Genomic DNA, 19,584 nt, shown 5'->3' on the forward strand with positions numbered 1-19,584 from the left:
TTTAGAAATGATTATATTTTCACTTTTATAGATGTTACAGGTTTTGATAGTTGTGGATTTGTTCTGTGGTTCTCTTGTGTTGATCATATGTTACATGTATGTTATACACAGTTATGGAGTTATACACAGTTATGGAGTTGTTGTATTAAGCAGTGAAAAGAATGGAGAAGGCAATGTGGCAGATACAGCATATTTCCACATGAGGATAATGTGGAGAATCCAGACCAGGTTTTAGAGCAGCAGCCGGATAATTAGATCCAGTCCAGGTTTTGTAACTGATGTGGTCAGGGTTGGGCTGATTAGCAGCACCTCTGGCTTCCTGATATAAGTGTTTCCAGGGCAGGAGAGTGAGTGTTCCTGATGGTGGAACAGCTGCCCAGGTGATAGGCTGGGGGCGTGGGCTATGGTAGGGACCACTGGAACATACTGAGGAGTTTGTACTATGTTGTGACCTCTGTATGTTGCAATGCTGTAACCATCCTTGTCTATGCTGTTTACCTGGTATCCTGTTTACCAAAATAAAGACCAAGTCTTTATCTTATCCAGTGTATGTGATTCCTTGTCACAGCAACTAATGGTGAAGTTGCCCATAGCAACCAATCCCTATGGGGTCTGTTTACCAAGCTTTACAAAATGATAAAGTGATCAGAGATAAAGTACCATTCAATGATTGACTGGTACTTTATCTCTCTCACACTTTATCGTTTTATTACATTGACACTAAAAGTTACTCAAGTGTAGTCAACTACATAAAGTGGTAGTATCTGTATAATACTCCTAACCAAGGTCCTTTTCCATCAAAGTGGCTCCTCCCACAAAATGGCTGCTGCATATACTTAGATCAGGGGTGGCCAATCTGGTCCTCGAGATCTACCAACAGTTCATGTTTTCGAAGCCACCCGTGGATCTGTAAAATGTGTCCGAAAGGATTGAATTCAGCACATGTTTGAAAATGTGACAGTAATGACTGCACCTGTTTACCAGCTAGGTGGTCTGGAAAACATGACCTGTTGGTACATCTCGGAGACCAGTTTGGCCGACCCTGACTTAGATTATCGGTGCAGTCATTGACAGAAAAGTGCTTGGTAGGTTTTGAATAGGTTTCTCCTACTGCCCGGTTGTAAACCGTTATTCTGCATTGTGATAACATTGTAGAATTTGGCTGCTGATTCATCACAGTGTCATATTACGAGGAACAGTTGTGGTATCAGATTAGGAGCTCGCACAACGTTAGTCACCTTCCTGGTGACAGAACACAATTCAATGAGGGCCAAAGGGAAAAATACCTTCAATTCAGGGTTTTAATCCAATATTTAACCCTTTTGAGTGCCAAGTGAATTTGTCAAAATAGGTGTGAAAATTGCCAAGCAAACTTTTGTATTCAGCATAATGACCTGTAATGTTACCTTATATAGGAAAGACCATTTTTTTTATACAAAACTTTTTATTTGAATTTATATAACAAATGTAAGCGACGCTGGCATATTTAGCGGATATTTCGCACATCTATCACAGAGATGCTGGCACTCAAAGGGTTAAAATGGGAAACCCGTTTAAAAAAAAAAGTAATCAGTGTAATAAATTGTGTATCACATGGTCTGTCGGCCAAGCGTCAGGGAGTGCGGCACAGGTGACCCGAATTGTGGGCTTCCTATATTCTGCTGAGTGTAGTGTTTATAATCATATAATTTGAGTCGTCATCCTCCCTATACTTTATTTAATCCATACCTACCGTCCCCTTTCCTGTCACTATCCCATCGGTTGCGGCTCTCTCCGTCTTGCTGTATCTGCTGACATCTTTCCTCCTCCTCCAGGGTCCCTCCTTTGTTATCCAGGGGGGGTTCCTCTGACCTGTGACCCCTCCTGAGCTCTCCATGCCGTAAATGACATGTTGTGTCCCAGACTCGCAGCTTGTGTCCCTCTGCCAGACGCCGTGTGACGGACAGCTTAGCCCATCGCTCAAATTGCACAAGGGCAGGGAAGGAAGGGGGGGTGAGTGGAGCCCCAGGGGAGGAATGAGGCAAAGGTGGAGAGGAGAAGTCCCAATGGAGGTGACAGGGGAGGAGGTGAAGGGGACAATCCAAGGCCAGAATCTTTTGGGAAGTCATTGCGTCTTTTCCGTAAAAAAATAGAAAAGCAATATAGCTTTGTAGATAAAGAAGTAGATGAAAAGTTAGGTGACAGATATGATAATTATCAAATAGGTTGAGGGACGGTGAGATAAAGACAGACAGACATCTAGGCATATGGAGAAAGACATGGTGTATACATGTGTGCTGCTGGACGGAAGCACGGAACACATATGCTGGATGCACACAAATACAGGTTGCTTGAACAGGTTCAGTCTGGTACCCTATCTGCAGATCTCCATCCTGGCTCTTGCTGGGATAGGGGGATGCACTCGTAGGGGAAACAGACTCTAAACCAAGGATTAACATGGTTTGGTTAGGAACACACTGTAGGAAAGGCTTAGCTGCTTGCCAGCCGGAAAGCTAAACAGATGCATCCCTGGCCAGAATGTGGGTAACGGCCTTCTACAGCTGATCCTATGAGAAGGCTGGACCTCACTCAGGTAGGGGGTTGGGGTACAGTATTTTGCGCTGACATTTTGAAGTTATTTTTATATTCCACCAGCTGTAGGTTTGGGGGATTCGGGATGTTCCGCACACAAATGCTCCGTGCCATATCAAAAGTCCTAGATTCCCTCATTCTCATTTACTGTTGTCGTTTCACACATCCAATGCATGGAACGAGGAAGGTGGACGTCTTCTAGAGAAAATGCATAGCAATGTCTGTGCACATCAGGAGCTTTCGCGTATATGAAAGTTGGAGCAGGTACATGAGTGGTCAGGTAACCCAAGAACCTACAGGGGTCATACAGGACATGAGTCTGTACTGCAGCCCATCTCACATGCGCCTCCTCATGGGCGTTCTCAAATATGGATACAGGGAACCCCAGGGAACCCATAAACACTTTATTGTGTACTGAAAAAAGTCATAAGCTATCAATATTTGCATAGCAATTTTTCTGCAGTCTTCCATGCACCCTTGTTGCATCACATTGCAACTGAGATACATCCCCATGTAAAAAGGCAATAAATATGATGCATGCCTGCTGAGTTGCACATACATATTTATACTACATATGAAATATATGATAATATACTGTACAGCAATAAAAAAACACATTTTGGCCCTCACAGCACACTTGGAATAATGCACCTGTCATTTCTAACAGAAAACATGACAACAGAGCCTTGGGTCCAACATTTCACTGTATTTTATTCACACTGTCATCAGAGAACTGTCCCCTAATAAAAGTATGAATTCAATATACTGAAACGTGGGAGCTAAGCACCTGTATTCTGCTATATCTGAGTGCAGCCCCTTCTGCCTTATGGATATATAATTTATTTGCAAAGTTCTCAATGGTTCTCAATGCTAATGTAAACTTCAGACTTGGCGTACTTGGTGGGCAAATGTGGCGCAATCATTTAAGTCCATGATGCCATTTCTGATTAAGCTTTCTTACTAATTAGGATTTTATATGATTCACTGTAAGTTATAACATGGCCTTTGTTTGGGGAAATGGGGCAGCCAGTGTGTGTGTTATCCATTGGTGGATGAGTCATTGGAAGGCTTTCTAACTAATTACAGACGAAGCTCATGGAATCCTTGCGGAACGTGCTCAAAGGACGACTTCCAGCTTGGATGTCAGTTGCTACATTAGTGATCATTGGCTTTTCAGTGGGAAGTAATATATCTCATTGGAATAGAGTCTCTCTTGTTGAGGGTAGGTTCTTGTCAGAAGCAGGCTCTTTGGAAGTCTTCCTCAGTAATTACGTTGAGTCCCTATGGAAGTCACTGTCATCTATTGAGACTGTCTCATTGTTTGAAAAGTAATCTTCATTACTGGAAGTAATTGAATAGAGGAAGAGCATGCAACAAGCGGTTGTTCAACTACAACTCCCAGCATGTTCTGTTGACTACTGTTTAAGTAGGTCAGTTTATTTTCACTCAGTCAAGCGCCTCAAGTCCTTTCAGAGAAAAAGCGCTTTGTAGATCAAATCATTTTTTTATATCGTATATTTTTAAGTACTGCGATTGGGGGATCATTTGATGCGACAATAAAAATATCGGGGTGTCTCTTTTTTTGGGTGGTAGTCCTAACAATCAGACAGTTAGTATTACAGGCGCTGTGTCATCAGATGAACGCGGATCGCTAGTAGTAATATTTTCCCGCGAGAGGTCTCTTTGTCTCCCGAAAGTATTTTCTTGTCATAGAAAAACGTTGGCCAGCGGTCTCTCTTCTTAGAAGTGGTCTCTTTCATTTTGGATGCAACCTGTTTCCTTTTGTTTAGTCGTCTCTTTACATAATAGTTTTTTTTTCGCGTGAAACCGGTCTGTGGCTTCCCAAAGATGCGTTCTGTCCTTGGAAGTAGTGCCTTCCTTTTGAAAGCGTAAGTCTCTCCTTAAAGGCAGTCTCTTTCTCATTTGTAAGCAGTTTCTCTCCATGAAAGGCTGGGGCATGCGGCGATAGGAAAGTGTCTATCGTTCTTCAAAGTGAGGAATGTGTTGAGACTTCCATGTGCTTGTAATATGTTTGCATGTTACACGCTTACCGCTCAGTGGGAGAAACCAATCTCTTAGGCTCCTTCCGCCCCTCTCCTGCATTGTCTGATTTAGCCCCCAGTCTCTCCATAACCTGTTTCCGAATCTATATCTCTATTTCTCCCTCGCTGATCGCTGTATTCAGCTGTCTCACAATGAGTTCACTCGCATCTACTGAGTGCGTCCCATTGTGAACCGTGCAAGCAGATTTATGCTAACAACCCCGAATAATACGGTTCTCAGTGTCCTCGTATCCCGTACAAACATCTCCCTGTTACATCTGCTGATGTGACCGTGTCTCTGTTATATCCCTGGCAAAGGAACCGGCTTAGCCGGAGAAATCGCAGAATGCCCCGCCAGCCAGGGGGGTAACAGAAGAGCAACCTGGGCCTTGTAGTTCTATACAAGACACTTATTTCTGAAGTGCGTTTCCGTGGTAGCCACTGTCACACTCTTAGGGGTTCTAGATTTGGCGCCGAACTGTTTTATAAGCACAGACAGTACAGGTAGAGTCTGGCGGCGGAGTGGGCGTCATCAAGTGATAATCAGAGAGCGAGGGGAAGAGAGAAGGCGAGTTAGAAGCGGGGTAAAGCTTGGGAATCAGGATTAGAGCGCATGCAATAGGATCAGGGGATTAAGGACAGACGGAACGCCAAGATGTACCGTACAGGTAGAAAGGAAAGGTAACATGCCGCCGATTGGCGCGTTCGCTTTAATGAGCAGTGATTAGGAAGCTGTTAAACTGTAAATTGATTCTCCTGTGAAATAGACGGTGACAGAGAACGACTCTCCCAAGAGGAGAGAGACAGACACAGATGTTCGCCTTGGCATTAGTAACACCCTGGAAAGGGGGAGATAAAATAGGATGAGGGAGGGAGGACTGAATTTACTTTAATGCTGTGATAATAGGAAGGAGAGGAAACTGGGAGATCTGGCGGAAGAGGCAAAGTCAGGGAGAGAAGAGATGGCAGGAGAGAGAGAGAGTTGGAGTGGGGATAGAGGCTCACTGAGTTGGAGTGTGAATGGAGAGGGGAGAGTGTGAATAAAGGAAGGGAGGATGGATGGAAGGCAGGAGCTGCGAGCAGTGAGAGCCGCAGAGGTGTGGGGGGAGAGGAGGAGGCTCGGGGAAGCAGTAGTGAATTGTGCAGTGCAGTAGAGAACCCCCCCTCGAGCCCCCTCGTCACCGATCGATACAAGACTAAGCAATAAAGCATTTTCATTGTCAGATGCCCTGCATATAGTGACTGGTGTGAGAGCCGCTATACTCCCCCCTTCCACCTAATCTGAGCTGGAGAGCTCTGCAGTTTCAACACCCCCCTCAAGGCCTAGTTCACCCCACACCCACCCAGAACCGTACCCCCATCCCCCACCTCTAGAGCCCCCACCTTCCGACTCTTCAATAATTCAGAGCTAGCACCTTTTTATTACTCCAAGGAGAGGCTCCTTCCACGTCCCCCCATTTTATTTTATTTTTTTGTACTTTTTTAATACCTTCCTCATATAATAAGTCATTTAGCCTACTTGCTCCCCTTTATCCCGTCCCCCAATTTCTCTGCGGCCAGCTGTTTAATCTTTCTTTTCTCTACGTATTCTACTTGTATTATCTTTTATTTCTTCTTCTACCCCATGTCTCCAGCATTTTCTATCCCTGTGTCTCTTGCATTGTCCCCAATTAGCACCCTTCCTCTGTCCCCATCCTGTATAGCGCTCACCACTTCTAGACGTTCAAAGGCGAATTTCCATCTCTTGTCAATAAACTGTCAGATGCGAGCAGGTGAGGTTTTAATTTGGTCCTCGGCCTGAGCACGGTTACATGGGGAGATTGTAGGACCAGGCATTCGCTGAGCTGCTAATTTACGGAGATGGGGCGGTTATAGAATGATGTCTGCCTATAGGGTAGATTAGTACTGAGCAGTGCTAACACCTATAGGGAATACGGCCCTCTATAAGGGATATAGCAGGTATGGCTATAAGATTGTATTAGGGATCGTTCCGTGGGACAGTAGAAGGCAATAACGGAATTATATGGGAGGCTTATTTAGGACAATGTCAGTTATATAGAAGAATAGTTGGCGTTCTATAGAGACAGAGGGGTTATATGGAGTAATGGAAGCTTATATTGGACTCAGTTATTACGGAGCAATAATATAAGGATTGCCTGGAACAGATGGATTCTTGTATAATACGGTTTTATAGCCAGCAACAGGAATATTAAAGGGAAATTATGTACTGAACTGACAATAAAGATGGGAGTTCTACTGACGATGGGATGTTGCCCTTAGTAACCAATCAGATTCTACTTTTTTATTTATTTAGCACCTCCTAGAAGATAATAGATAGAATCTGGTTGGTTGCTACGACAGACAGAACTCCCATCTTAGTACACTGACCTCCGTACAATTGTGTCACACGGGGCTGGCGTTAGCAGGAGTTGCCATTAGGAGTCGCTGTGCAATAACGGCTCATGTAGGAATGCCGATAGTAGATCTTGGGTTTAGGGGGAGGTTAATTACAATGACTCTATAAAGGGAGGCCTGGCGCACGTGTGTGGGCGGGGCATTCATTACTGAGATTCTTTCTTTATGTGCTTTTGGTTGCGCTGTAAATGACCTGTGTTATATATAACCTACCTGATGAAGTATCTAATTACGTGAAGCATTAATCATCTTAATGAGCATCTTATATGGTGTAGTTGGAAGATCTGCCTTCTCTCTCAGTGCATCCTGAGGCATGGCTAGGATTGTATTGTGGCCTATAGATATAGATATAGATGCTATTTTTCCATTTTTATTAATAGTTTTTTGTTTGTTTATTACGTTATTTATATAGCGCACACATATTCCACAGCGCTTTTAGGAACATATCCTTGTCATTGGCTGGAAAATTGGGCTTTTCCTTTGTGATTGGTCGCAGTGGATCTAAGAGTTTTCTTTCAAATGCTGCAGGAGCCATCTTTTATAAAACACGGAGGCAGCGCCTGATTGGCTTATGGTCCATAAGTGCCGATTGGCCAACACTAAATGCACATTACCACAGTGGCTCTGTCCCTTGGTGGCTGCCTGATAATGTGGAGTTGGTCAGTCCCGGATCAACACTGCTGTCACTCGAAACACCTCTCATTATGTGCCCGGAACTGAAGTCCTGAGTCACAAAGACCAATGTAGAGAAAGGTGCACAAGATGTGGCGGCAGAGAGAGAGTAGTGAGACAAGGTCGGTTAAATAACCGAAATACGTGTGTATGCAGTGGCGGCTCCAAGTGCAGGGCTGCAGTACAGTCCAAAATTCAAATATGGGAGCCACACCTACTGCCAGTGATTCAGTTTAGAATGGCAGTTGGTGACAGTTGCTGTGCCTCCCCTATTTGAATTGTGAACTGTGCTCACTGCTAACTATTCTATAAGAAGCTAGTTGGTGACTTTTGCAGTCTGAGCAGAACTTTGGAGGTGGGGGAGCCCAAATGCAGAGAGCTAATAGAGCCTAGAATGGAGGCCGCCCCCTGTCCCGGTGTGTATAATGCAGCCAGCGGAAGCCGCCTACTTACAATAGAGGGAGTTGCTAGGTGACCACTGGCAGGGGGCACCACTGATGGACAGGTAAGAAGGAAATACCATTTTATGCAATATCCATGGAGCTGAGTGCAGTCATATACCTGGTACCAAGTTCTGTTCAAGCTGTTTTAATTACCAACATCAATCCTATTCCATTGTCTCTATAATCCCCTAGTAATAAGCTTTACATATATTGCATCTTACCTCTTGGACCTATTTTCCATCCTGTCTTATTGTCTGTAAACTGCATTGTAATCTTGTATGTATGTTCTTATCTCTGTTCATATAATTGGAGCTTGTCTTCTATATGGCTGCCATAAGTAGTATGTATGGGAACGTCTGAGAACTGAGTTGAACGAGCACAAGTTGATAGCCAGCACTTTGCGTGCATGGCGTATATTGGGTAAATCTGCCACGTGCAGAGTCTCTAGACCAGGGGTGGCCAAACCTGTCCTCAAGATCTACCAACAGTTCATGTCTGTCAGGAAACCTGTGGATCTATAGTAGGAATGAATGCAGCATGTTTGAAATGTGACAGTTAGTAATGACTACATGGAAAACGTGGACCGTTGGTAGAGCTCGAGTACCGGGTTGGCCACCCCAGAGCTAGGTGATTTGGAAAATGTAGACTGTTAATAGATCTCGAGGACCTGGTTGGCCACTCCAGAGCTAGGTGATTTGGAAAATGTAGACTGTTGGTAGATCCCGAGGACTGGGTTTGCTGCTCCAGAGCTAGGTGATTTGGTAAATCTAGACTGTAGGTAGATTTCGAGGACCAGTTGGCCACTCCAGAGCTAGGTGATTTGGAAAATGTAGATGGTTGGTAGATCTAGAGGACTGGGTTGGCCACTCCAGAGCTAGGTGATTTGGAAAATGTAGATGGTTGGTAGATCTAGAGGACCGGGTTGGCCACTCCAGAGCTAGGTGATTTGGAAAAAGTAGATGGTTGGTAGATCTCGAGGACCGGGTTGGCCACTCCAGAGCTAGGTGATTTGGAAAAAGTAGATGGTTGGTAGATCTCGAGGACCGGGTTGGCCACTCCAGAGCTAGGTGATTTGGAAAACGTAGATGGTTGGTAGATCTCGAGGACCGGGTTGGCCACTCCAGAGCTGGGTGATTTGGAAAACGTGGACCCTTGGTAGATCTCCAAGATCCAGAAATTACAGGAGTTGATGGTGTGCTACATTATCACTCTCCAAGACTTGATGCATCTGGTATGCCGTCATTGGGTTGACAGTGCCTGTCGACGGATACATGAGATACATGAGTTTTCTAGTAAGTGCAATGCCAGCTATGTCCTCCAGTGGGGGAACATACCTGATCATTAACAATAGGTTTTGGACACACTTCGTTATGTGTGTTCCCTTTTATTTGATCTCTTTGATATAGTGTACAGTATGTGGCGAGGACAGAGTGATGGATGAAGGGACTATGGTGGGTATTGGCAGTTATAGAACTATTTCAGATTGCTGTGCGCAGTATTAGAACTTCACGCAGGTATGTACTGTGGGTGCTGAGGAATGTATTGGTACAAGGGCCGTGGTTTGGTTATATACTGTGAGCTGGGATAGAAAAAGACAATAGTACAGGGACACATACAGCGTTCTCCAGCCCGATGTATATTTTACTAAGGTGGACAATGGTTCATTAACCAAGTGGGTATTCCTCAGTTGTGCAGATGTACTTTGATTGCAGGGTATGGATGCACCAGGAGGAAGGTGGGGCAGTGACGGCTGTGTACCAGGGGGCAGGTATGGAAGGTGGGGCAGTGACTGCTGTGTACCAGGGGGCAGGTATGGAAGGTGGGGCAGTGACTGCTGTGTACCAGGGGGCAGGTATGGGAGGTGGGGCAGTGACTGCTGTGTACCAGGGGGCAGGTATGGAAGGTGAGGCGGTGACTGCTGTGTACCAGGGGGTAGGTATGGAAGGCGGGGCAGTGACTGCTGTGTACCAGGGGGCAGGTACAGTATGGAAGGTGGGGCAATGACTGCTGTGTACCAGGGGGCAGGTATGGAAGGTGGGGCAGTGACTGCTGTGTACCAGGGGGCAGGTATGGAAGGTCGGGCGGTGACTGCTGTGTACCAGCGGGCAGGTATGGAAGATGGGGCAGTGACTGCTGTGTACCATTGGGCAGGTATGGAAGGTGGGGCGGTGACTGCTGTGTACCAGGGCAGGTATGGAAGGTGGGGCAGTGACTGCTGTGTAACAGGGGGCAGGTATGGGAGGTGGGGCAGTGACTGCTGTGTACCAGGGGACAGGTATAGAAGGTGGGGGAAGTGACTGCTGTGTACCAGGGGGCAGATATGGAAGGTGGGGGCAGTGACTGCTGTGTACCAGAGGGCAGATATAGAAGGTGGGGCAATGACTGCTGTGTACCAGGGGGCAGGTATGGAAGGTGGGGCAGTGACTGCTGTGTACCATTGGGCAGGTATGGAAGGTGGGGCGGTGACTGCTGTGTACCAGGGCAGGTATGGAAGGTGGGGCAGTGACTGCTGTGTAACAGGGGGCAGGTATGGGAGGTGGGGCAATGACTTCTGTGTACCAGGGGCAGGTATGGAAGGTGGGGCAGTGACTTCTGTGTACCAGGGGGCAGGTATGGGAGGTGGGGCAGTGACTGCTGTGTACCAGGGGGCAGGTATGGAAGGGGGGGCAGTGACTGCTGTGTACCAGGGGGCAGGAATGGAAGGTGGGGCGGTGACTGCTGTGTACCAGGGGGTAGGTATGGAAGGCGGGGCAGTGACTGCTGTGTACCAGGGGGCAGTTATGGAAGGTGGGGCAGTGACTGCTGTGTACCAGGGGGCAGGTACAGTATGGAAGGTGGGGCAATGACTGCTGTGTACCAGGGGGCAGGTATGGAAGGTGGGGCAGTGACTGCTGTGTACCAGGGGGCAGGTATGGAAGGTCGGGCGGTGACTGCTGTGTACCAGCGGGCAGGTATGGAAGGTGGGGCGGTGACTGCTGTGTACCAGGGGGCAGATATGGAAGGTCTGGCAGTGACTGCTGTGTACCAGGGGGCAGGTATGGGAGGTGGGCGCAGTGACTGCTGTGTACCAGCGGGCAGGTATGGGAGGTGGGCGCAGTGACTGCTGTGTACCAGGGGGCAGGTATGGAAGGTGGGGCGGTGACTTCTATGTACCAGGGGGCAGGTATGGAAGGTGGGGGCAGTGACTGCTGTGTACCAGGGGGCAGGTATGGGAGGTGGGGCAGTGACTGCTGTGTACCAGGGGCAGGTATGGGAGGTGGGGAAGGGACTGCTGTGTACCAGGGGGCAGGTATGGGAGGTGGGGCAGTGACTGCTGTGTACCAGGGGCAGGAATGGAAGGTGGGGCAGTGACTGCTGTGTACCAGGGGGTAGGTATGGAGGGTGGGGCAGTGACTGCTGTGTACCAGGGGGCAGGTATGGGAGGTGGGGCAGTGACTGCTGTGTACCAGGGGGCAGGTATGGAGGGTGGGGCAGTGACTGCTGTGTACCAGGGGGCAGGTATGGGAGGTGGGGCAGTGACTGCTGTGTAACAGGGGGCAGGTATGGAAGGTGGGGGCAGTGACTGCTGTGTACCAGGGGGCAGGTATGGGAGGTGGGGCAGTGACTGCTGTGTACCAGGGGCAGGTATGGGAGGTGGGGAAGGGACTGCTGTGTACCAGGGGGCAGGTATGGGAGGTGGGGCAGTGACTGCTGTGTACCAGGGGGCAGGAATGGAAGGTGGGGAAGTGACTGCTGTGTACCAGGGGGCAGGTATGGAAGGTGGGGCAGTGACTGCTGTGTACCAGGGGGCAGGTATGGAAGGTGGGGCAGTGACTGCTGTGTACCAGGGGGCAGGTATGGAAGGTGGGGAAGGGACTGCTGTGTACCAGGGGGTAGGTATGGGAAGTGGGGCAGTGACTGCTGTGTACCAGGGGGCAGGTATGGGAGGTGGGGCAGTGACTGCTGTGTACCAGGGGGCAGGAATGGAAGGTGGGGAAGTGACTGCTGTGTACCAGGGGGCAGATATGGAAGGTCTGGCAGTGACTGCTGTGTACCAGGGGGCAGGTATGGAGGGTGGGGCAGTGACTGCTGTGTACCAGGGGGCAGGTATGGAAGGTGGGGCAGTGACTGCTGTGTACCAGGGGGCAGGTATGGAAGGTGGGGCAGTGACTGCTGTGTACCAGGGGGCAGGTATGGAAGGTGGGGAAGTGACTGCTGTGTACCAGGGGGCAGGAATGGAAGGTGGGGCGGTGACTGCTGTGTACCAGGGGGCAGATATGGAAGGTCTGGCAGTGACTGCTGTGTACCAGGGGGTAGGTATGGAAGGTGGGGCAGTGACTGCTGTGTACCAGGGGGCAGGTATGGAAGGTGGGGCAATGACTGCTGTGTACCAGGGGGCAGGTACAGTATGGAAGGTGGGGCGGTGACTGCTGTGTACCAGGGGGCAGGTATGAAAGGTGGGGAAGGGACTGCTGTGTACCAGGGGGTAGGTATGGGAAGTGGGGCAGTGACTGCTGTGTACCAGGGGGCAGGTATGGAAGGTGGGGAAGGGACTGCTGTGTACCAGGGGGTAGGTATGGGAAGTGGGGCAATGACTGCTGTGTACCAGGGGGCAGGTATGGGAGGTGGGGCAGTGACTGCTGTGTACCAGGGGGCAGGAATGGAAGGTGGGGAAGTGACTGCTGTGTACCAGGGGGCAGATATGGAAGGTCTGGCAGTGACTGCTGTGTACCAGGGGGCAGGTATGGAGGGTGGGGCAGTGACTGCTGTGTACCAGGGGGCAGGTATGGAAGGTGGGGGCAGTGACTGCTGTGTACCAGGGGGCAGGTATGGAAGGTGGGGCAGTGACTGCTGTGTACCAGGGGGCAGGTATGGAAGGTGGGGAAGTGACTGCTGTGTACCAGGGGGCAGGAATGGAAGGTGGGGCGGTGACTGCTGTGTACCAGGGGGCAGATATGGAAGGTCTGGCAGTGACTGCTGTGTACCAGGGGGTAGGTATGGAAGGTGGGGCAGTGACTGCTGTGTACCAGGGGGCAGGTATGGAAGGTGGGGCAATGACTGCTGTGTACCAGGGGGCAGGTACAGTATGGAAGGTGGGGCGGTGACTGCTGTGTACCAGGGGGCAGGTATGAAAGGTGGGGAAGGGACTGCTGTGTACCAGGGGGTAGGTATGGGAAGTGGGGCAGTGACTGCTGTGTACCAGGGGGCAGGTATGGGGACTCTGCTGAAGGTAGGAACAGAATTTCAGGTCTTACAGAGGACTATTTCTAGGATACTTGAATAAGAGAGTGGAGGAGCTACTGAGTGGGCATAAGCCTGAGACAAGGGAGCGGAGTGATAGAGGTGTTATTAGCTGCAGGTGAGAATGAATAGAGCAGTGATTGGAACAGGTTTTGTAAAATAGTAATGTGAGCTTAGAACGGGGACGACATTGATGTGAGGAGATCGCTTCTGTTCTCTTACAAATCAGCCCCAAGAATTTTTACCACTTGGACATCCTCAGCGTGAGTGGGCGACAGAGGGTGCGGCGCACAGATATAACACAGTTCCCTGTGATATTACTGCTATATAATAATTATTCCCTCCCTTCGTGAACGTACAGGAAACCTGATTAGGAAAACTCCACTCATTCTCTGTCATTTTACATTACAGGCTAGTGGTCTAGTAATGCCCGCTGTGAGATACCTTTCTTCTAAAGGGGGGCCTGATTCATGTTAGTAAATAATGCAAAAAAGCAAGAAACTGGGTAATACAAGGCTGCGCTGCAGGTGGGGCAGATGCAACATATACAGGGAGAGTTAGATTTGGGTGGGGCATGTTCAATCTGCTTTTGATGCCAGCAGTTGGGAAGGTTTACAGTTAGGCTGCATGTAGGGAGGGTTAGGAAACTTACCTACAAAGTGTTGGGATCCTCAGCGTTGGAATGCCGCTGTTGGTTTTGTGACCGGCGGCATCCTAAGCACCTGGATCCGGCACCCAACCGCCTGCCACATCCATGTTTCGGCACCGCTGCAGTCTTTTATTGCTATATAATATGTGGTACAACATAGTGAGGATCCGATATGTAATGCCGGCGGTCGGAATCCCGACACTGGAATCCCGACCGCCGAAATACCGACATGGGGGGGACGTGGCGCGCCCCCCCTTGCGGGCTCGCTGCGATCGCCACGCAGTGGGCCCGGTGCCTCGCTACGCGCGGCACGCTATTTTATTCTCCCTCTATGGGTGTCGTGGACACCCACGGAGGGAGAAAGTTTCGGGATTACGGCGGTCGGGATTCCAGTGTCGGGATTCCGACCGCCGGGATCCCGACCGCCGGCAAATTGACTGCATCCTCATAGTGAACCTGGTGTGTAATCATGTTCATGGAATTCCTGCGTGTTTTAAGTATGGATTTTAATTAAGTCTCAGATGTTTGCAGATTGGGGGCAGATGCACCGAGCCGGACTCATTGGTTGGCAGTTTATCTCTCTGCTGTTGGTTGGCAGTGTCCTGCATCACTTTGTCAGTCTTTAGGGCTCAGTACATCTCCCCCAGAAAGAGAGTTTAACATTCGTAAATAGGGCAGAATTCATGTTTGTACACAGAATTCATGTTTGTACCAGCATATTGCGACGGCGTGGGGGGACAAGGACTGGGGTTAATTCGGGCAGGCGGTGAGTCAGGCGCTCGGTAATAGCAATGTTCAGTGCTTAATGAGCAAACCTGAATCAGGCCCAGACTGTGCCCCTTTTAGCTTAAAATCCCATGTATCGGTTTTGATGCAAAGAATCCTCCCAGAGAACTCTGGGGCAGAAATGCGAATGCAACGTGTTTGTTTTTGGGTAATACGGGCATGTTACAGGTGCATCGGGGGAAAATATGTTAATGGTCCAGGATTGTGGCAGACGCGGCCAAGCATTATATGTGTAAATCAATGCAATAGATGTAAGTGCTAAGCTGGGAGCGTACGGCTGGAACTCGCTGCCTTTCTGTGCCAGCTGTTTGGGGGCAGCTCCTCCCGAGCGGCCTGGAAATATGGGGCAGTGTGTGGCATTGTGGGGGCATCCCGCAGCTCCTGGCCCCCCTCTGTTCTTCTCAGTCCCCCCACCCTTGTGCCTTTCTCCCTCGGGACGTAGCTCTAATAATGTGTTTGATCGACTGGCGGGCGGCGAGCGCACGATTATTGTCTTGTAGGGAGTCAAAAGTATTGATCTTACGAGAAATATGAGTGTGTGAAATGGAGTCAGTGTGTCAGTTACAATCAGCACGGACCCGGGGGAGAGAGCGAGGGAAGGAGAGAGAGCGAGAGAGCAAAACAGAGAGAGTCAAACACAGAAAAAAAGAGAAGGTAAAGGAAGAACGGAACAGCCCAATGAAGCCGGTCTCCCCTGCAGACCATCAGCGCTGTCTCTGTGCTATTTATAATTCGGGATATCTCTCGCTTCTCATGTCTTATGGGTTATGCAGTCGCTGTCTGTGGCGCTTTCCTACCCTGCACTCCTGTGAGGTCTCTCGTCGGCACCCTCTGCCCCTGTCTCGTATCTCTCATGCACTCTGTACTTGATGTCTGTTTCTTGCCAGCTTTGTGCTCTGACTTCTTCTACCCTCCTGAGTGTTACTATTTATTTTTAAGGCGCCCCAAGGGTTTGGCAGTGCACTGCCTGACTCTAAATGGGCATAGGGACTTACCGTACTTACTCATCTTTGCGGCCACCGCTTATGCCAGTTACGTTAGCCGCTTTCAGAATAGCATCATCGTCCCCTCTGCACGCTCCAGGCTCCGTGGCTCACTCCGATCCGCTTGCCACAACTTTACTAAAGGTAATAGATGGTGCCGCGGACACAGGAGGGTGGCGTGGACCCAGGGTGGTTCGCCGTATGCTATGTAAGTTCCGTAACGTAAGCGGGGCTATGGTGCATTTTGCAGTATGGCCCTCATTTATGATCCGCTGCCTCTTCTGTACCTGCACAGACGACGTAGGGGGGTCGTTAACTACCCGCAGGATTGTGCGTCGGCCGTAGGGTACAGCAGACACAGTGGCGATAAAATGACCAATATCACTCAGAAGGGTTCAAATAAATGATATCGCTCATTTTGTCACCAAGTGTGTAAGGGGAGTTAAGGCTTCTCCTATGCTAAACCCTCCCCCCCCCCCCCCCCACAGCCTAACCCTAACCTTCCTTAACCATCCTGATGGGCATCCTCAGCATGTTGACAGTTCAAAATTCAAATAGTGGAGCCACACCCACTGCCCTTGAGTCAGTTTGGAATGGCAGTTGATGGTTGTGGGCGTGGCTCCTATATTTGAATTTTGAGCTGTGCTGCAGCCAATCCTCTGAAGCCGCCACTTGTAATGGGATCTATTTGTCAGTGTGTTACAAACAATGCAACAGGGAAATTATGAACAGTAGGACACCAGGCTGTGTAGGCAGAGGAATTAGTAACAGACAAAGGTGGGGAATGGATGCCACAACATGGGTCACTGGAGCGACCTCGCCTACAATACTGTGTTCAGTTCTGGAGGCCATATCTTCAGAAGGACATAAATAAATGAGAGGTTGTGCGATGAAGGGCAAATAAACTGGTGCATTGTCTAAATCACAACACCGACCAGGAAGGGCCAAAGCATCTAAACATATATATAGCTTGGAGTGGAGATGGGGGGATGTCGGATGTGAGACAAGCATTCTTATACAGTAAGGGAGCGGGTAGAAACAGTCCAAAATGCAACAGAATGAATACTGGAGCTGCATGGTGGTAGGTCTGCGCTATATTTGTGGAGTAATTTCTTTACTGGGTGGGTATTTGGGACAATCTCTGGACACAGGTGGTAGTGGCGAACACTAGGAGGGGTGTAAAAATCCTGACTCTAAACAGTGGCTCAAATAAGGTTTGAGGATATAACATCTGAAAAAAATTACCACTGTGTCTCTTAAGGACCCGTTTACTATGAAATGTTTGGGGCTAATAGATATTAAGTACCCCCCCCCCCCCCACCCCGCATATATCACAGAGGGACCACAGCAGGAATCTCCGATCCCTGTTGTGATCCTTCCTGCCCCGCTGCCACCTGTGTCCCCCAATTATTTTCTATGGGGGATGCAATGCTGCCCGATGTATCAATATCGTGCAGCTACCGCCATATGGGCTACGGACTGCACTGCCGGCGGCGGCACAGTATGGTCAGCAGAGTCATCGCTACCCGCGCATGTGTAGACCCCCCTGGCACCCGGCAAAGAAAATCGCATGGACATGCTTCTTTCAGAGCCCCCCCTCCCTGCGTCTCCGGGTGACATACATTTGGGAGAAAGGATCCCATATTGCAATGCGATGCTGGGCGGTAAATGCCACCCAGATCCCAATACATATGTGATCCTATATTAAATGGGCCCCTTTGTGCGTAACTGAATAAACACATACTCCGTTTTCTACCCGTGTATAAGGAACAACAAGGAGCAGTTCTATAGCTGTACTTGTGCTTTGAATGCCTTGTTTAAGGGTGCATGGCCACTTCCTAATCACTGACATTACCCCTGTACAATCGGCCTGTTCTTAGCCTTATATTTTGTATCTGTTTTCAGTTGTTACAGAGCCGAATATGTGGAGCTACAAATGGTTAAAGGAGACTGGCAAATAGTTCTAGATCGATTGCGTTAAATAATAATTATTCCTTTCCTGTATGCGCTAGTTATCTTTACCTTTTCACAGACAGATTACCAGCAATGCATTGCAAAACAGTCTATATGCCGAAACACAGAGAGCTGTCTGGCGACATGCAGAGAGGTATAATAGCACGCAGCGCGGTATAATAACACCAACAGGGATACTGTACAATACAGTGCACCAGTGGAACATACATAGCGATATGACAACATGCAGAAAGGCTGAATGGCCGGGACAATGATACAATAATGAGACAAGTGATCTAAGGACATGTAGAACACAGGTCACTGTATTAACATGTAGCAATGTTAAAGGGATGTAATCTCCTTGTCATTTCACAACACGCAGGCTGATGGAACCACATGGAAATAGGTGAAACCGCAGGTGGTGAAGGTGACGGTGCAGGGTAGCGGAAGCAATGCTCATGTATAAAATTAAATATAAGTCATCCTTGTGCAATATGTCCGCACTTGTAGGTATTAGAGTGTTCCCGACATAAAGATTCGCAAGTGGACCCAGCAGAACCCTATATAATAAATGGTAATGCTGCACCTCACCTCTATGGGGGGGGGGATTCAAGTGTTTTGCATGCCACCAGTCACTAGATAGCGACGGATGGAGCAATTCAAATGTTGCTCCAATCGGGGGCCTCCAGTGCTGACATTACTGTTATTCTGGTATATATTTATATACACTGTTATGCTAGTATATATTTATATACACACCAGTAAGCCCACTGGAAGTAAATGCTTCGAAAGCTAGTCTGCTACCTTGTTATTGCCTCCCAGGTAAAATCCGCCACTGTTCTCTGACTAAGTAAAGCCAGATGCAGTCTGTGAGACTGCTCTGGCTTTACTATGACTGGCAGTGACTTTCTATTGGAAGTCTGACCTGTCAGTCACCCAAGGCAGCCCCATGGGTAGGTCTTCCCTCCCTCCGGGACGCCTCTACATGGGCTGTTGAGCGGCAGCCCATAAATCCGGGTCCCACGCATATGCAGTACGAGGACAATACTGCGGATGCACCGGACTTGGGACCTTGAATATGCTTCCGGGGGGCTGCGGCAAAAGCAGCCCATAGAGGCTGGGGGCCAGCACGTGCGCAGTACTGAAGAATCTACTGTGCATCGTGGCCTAGGCTAACCGGTGGCAGCTGGACAGAGTGGACCAGGAACGCAGCGGTGGCGGCAGCAGCGGAGCCCGTGGCAACCAATCAGCTGCTACGTATCATTTTATAGATTGCATTTGATAAACATTACTTCACAGCTGATTGGTTTCCATGGGAAAGGTCCCCACTGGCTCACCTCTCCATTCTCTTCATTGTTCCAGACCCATGTACCCATGTACGAGTATTTGTTACCAGAAAGAAATGCTCAGCTCCTCTTACAGGACACATCCTGCTCCAATACAACCGTGGGCATATGGCTCCGCAGACCAGTGCTCTCTGGCTCCAGTGTGGAGCACGCCGCCCAACATTCTGATTGGAACAGGGGGTTTGGCCATAATACAGCGAAGGCGGGGTTTATTTACCAAGATGGGAGTTCTATTTAAGAGATGGGATGTTGCCATAGCAACCAATCAGTATCTTATTTATTTAGCACCTTCTAGAAGATAGAATCTGATTGGTTGCCCGTAGCAACACCTTAAATTCAATAGAACTCCCATCCAGTAAATATATCCCGGCATGTTTATTTCGTGGTGGAATGAGAGTCTCCCTAAGGTGCGCACTAGCCTCCTCTTATCTACTTGCGGCCTTTTGCTTGTGGCGCATCGCGCCACTCTCCGCATGAATATTGTCATTTACTAATGCCGTATGA

At 48.9% G+C, this 19,584-nt stretch overlaps 1 protein-coding gene across 3 annotated transcripts in view; it reads left to right on the forward strand.

Moving 5' to 3' along the window:
• POU2F2 (POU class 2 homeobox 2) overlaps positions 1-19,584 on the forward strand; it is an 88,219-nt gene that overhangs the window by 25,320 nt on the left and 43,315 nt on the right. The gene's annotated exons all lie outside the window — the stretch shown is intronic.

The sequence above is a fragment of the Crinia signifera genome, chromosome 19 (genome assembly GCF_055691185.1).
Source record: "Crinia signifera chromosome 19, ASM5569118v1, whole genome shotgun sequence".
Taxonomy (NCBI): Eukaryota; Metazoa; Chordata; class Amphibia; order Anura; family Myobatrachidae; genus Crinia; species Crinia signifera.